We start from the raw sequence: 2500 nt of genomic DNA, 5'->3' as shown, positions 1-2500 counted from the left end.
TTTATATATACATGTAAATTGCGGACAGAGCGACAGTTCCGGTCGCAGTTATACGCGCTTTCTGGCGCAGGCTCCTCAATATCTTTTATGTAAATATGTATGTGTACGTATATGTACATGACTTTGTGCATTTTTACATTGATAGTATATGTACAGTAGTATGTATATAGACATGTATATGTACATAAAAGTATATATATATATATATATATATATATATATATATATATATATATATATATATATATATGAATATATATATATATACACATATAGATACATATACATATATGCATGTATATATATATATGTATATATATGTGTGTGTGTAATATATGTATATATATATATATACATAAACATATGTGTGTACAATGCATATATACATATGTATATTATATATATACATATGTATATGCATATATGTATGTATATATATATATATATTTATATATATGTATATATATATACATTTATATATATATGTATATATATATATATGTATATATATATGTATGTATATATATATATATATATATATACATTTATATACTGAAACACCAAAACAAATACACGCGCGCACAAAAAAACACGATAGCTATTGAAACCTTCGATGAGCTTTGGACATAGCGATTTCCTTACGTACTTGAGTTTTGATATATGACCTTTCACTTATGGCAGTGGATCTCAACCTGTTAGTTCATAGATCCTCCACTCATTCAATGCCGCCTCCGAGCTTCCCGGAGACTCATTGAGCACTGAATAAGAACGTTTGGCATCCAATAATTGCTTCAATTTCCCGGTCTGATGATCCTTTTGGAAGCTTCCTTGGCCTTTGAGGTACCAGAAGGACCGAAATCACTTCAACAATGAATAAAATAGTTCAACACGCTCTACGTGATGCTAGGTTTTGGACCAAAAAACCCCCTTGGGAGTTTCTCTAGGGTTTCAGGTAACATAATATCCTGAGTTCGGAGCCAAAGAACATTTGTGGCTACGAACTCAAGCAACTTCAAAACGTAATAATGGAAAAACTGGTTTACCACAAGTTAGTTAACGAATGAAATAGACTTAGTAACAATATAGTGAGTACTGAAACAATTGTCTGTTTTATGAGAAGGTTAGATAACTGTATGAATTGGGATAGATAGTAAAGGGCATAGAACTATCTAGTGTATTCCTTATGATCTCTTGCAATGTCCTCCATTACTATGTTCTAATGTTCTTATGGCACGTTGCCACGGATTCTTCCGGGAATATAATGACAGGACACCTAAACATGTTGTACACTTGTTGGTTCATCCATACATCCATGTCACTTCTTCTATTGCTTATTTTCATTATTCATTTTTTATTGTTCCTAATTTTTTCGTATTCTTTCTTCTCTATATGCTCTCTTAATTCTCTCTCTCTCTCTCTCTCTCTCTCTCTCTCTCTCTCTCTCTCTCTCTCTCTCTCTCTCTCTCTCTCTCTCTCTCTCTCTCTCTCTCTCTCTCTCTCTCTCTCTCTCTCTCTCTCTCTCTCTCTCTCTCTCTATCTATCTATCTATCTATATATATATATATGTATGTATATATATATATATATTTATATCTGTCTATCTGTCTATCTATCTATCTATCTCTCTTAAAGGCAGCATTCTCTATTCCTCCTTTCTGCTACTCTCCTTGAATCTCCTCTTTACCCCTTCGGTTTTATGACAGAATACGAACAACCTGTGGGTAAATTCAAGCAACCTTCAACTGGAAAAGACAGTTGGGCCAGGCAGGTTTCAGAACGATCTTCTGCCCAGCCGCTCTTCGCCCTCTCTCTGGGCTACAGCACCTCCTTGCTCAGGACAACCTGAAACGTTCTGTGACGTTGAGGCACTTCGATTTTTTTCTCTCTCTCTCTCAGTGTGGATAGCTGAGCTGCGATGACTGTGACCTGGTATGTCACACCATCATATTTCATACCACGAAGGTTCTCTATTTCCTCTTTAAGCCTTTGGTTCTGCTTAAACGGTAAACCATCTTATGAATGATGAAAATATTTGTCGAAAATGAAAAGCCGAGGTGCAAGTTTTGCTATCTTTGCTCTACAGTGTTCTTTGTGATGCGACATCCTTGAAACTGTTATATAAGAACATAAGAATGAAGGAGACTGCAAGAGACCATGTTGTGATATTGTCTTATGGATAAAAGTGACCTCACCTCATGTTTTGTGAAATATGTGCAGCAGTTATGCTGTGATTCAGTTGCCTGCTGTTTTCTTAGATCGTGGAATGATGTAAACTGCGTGGTAGTTTGAGCTCCGAGATAATCAAAGCTGTGTGACGCTTGCAAGTAACCTTTTAATTCAAAAAGTGCTGTGCGTTTTATGCAGAGCAGGAACCAGTGGGCTATAATTGAGCAATGATTCTCATCTTTTCAGTCCTGGAAATTTTTGAAATTTCATTGTGCCTCTTCGGATTAATCATAAAAACAAATTCCAACTCTAGATTGTTAAGTATATATTCTAT

General features: G+C 35.0%; 1 protein-coding gene across 4 annotated transcripts in view; it reads right to left on the bottom strand.

Moving 5' to 3' along the window:
* The window catches only part of LOC143041508 (dual specificity calcium/calmodulin-dependent 3',5'-cyclic nucleotide phosphodiesterase 1A-like), a 629075-nt gene that overhangs the window by 213824 nt on the left and 412751 nt on the right, over positions 1-2500 (bottom strand). The window lies entirely within an intron of this gene.

Source organism: Oratosquilla oratoria, chromosome 31 (genome assembly GCF_046742065.1).
Source record: "Oratosquilla oratoria isolate Oo_2021 chromosome 31, ASM4674206v1, whole genome shotgun sequence".
Lineage (NCBI taxonomy): Eukaryota > Metazoa > Arthropoda > Malacostraca > Stomatopoda > Squillidae > Oratosquilla > Oratosquilla oratoria.
The sequence above is the reverse complement of the archived record's forward strand: the minus strand, read 5'-3'. Positions and strand labels throughout refer to the sequence as shown.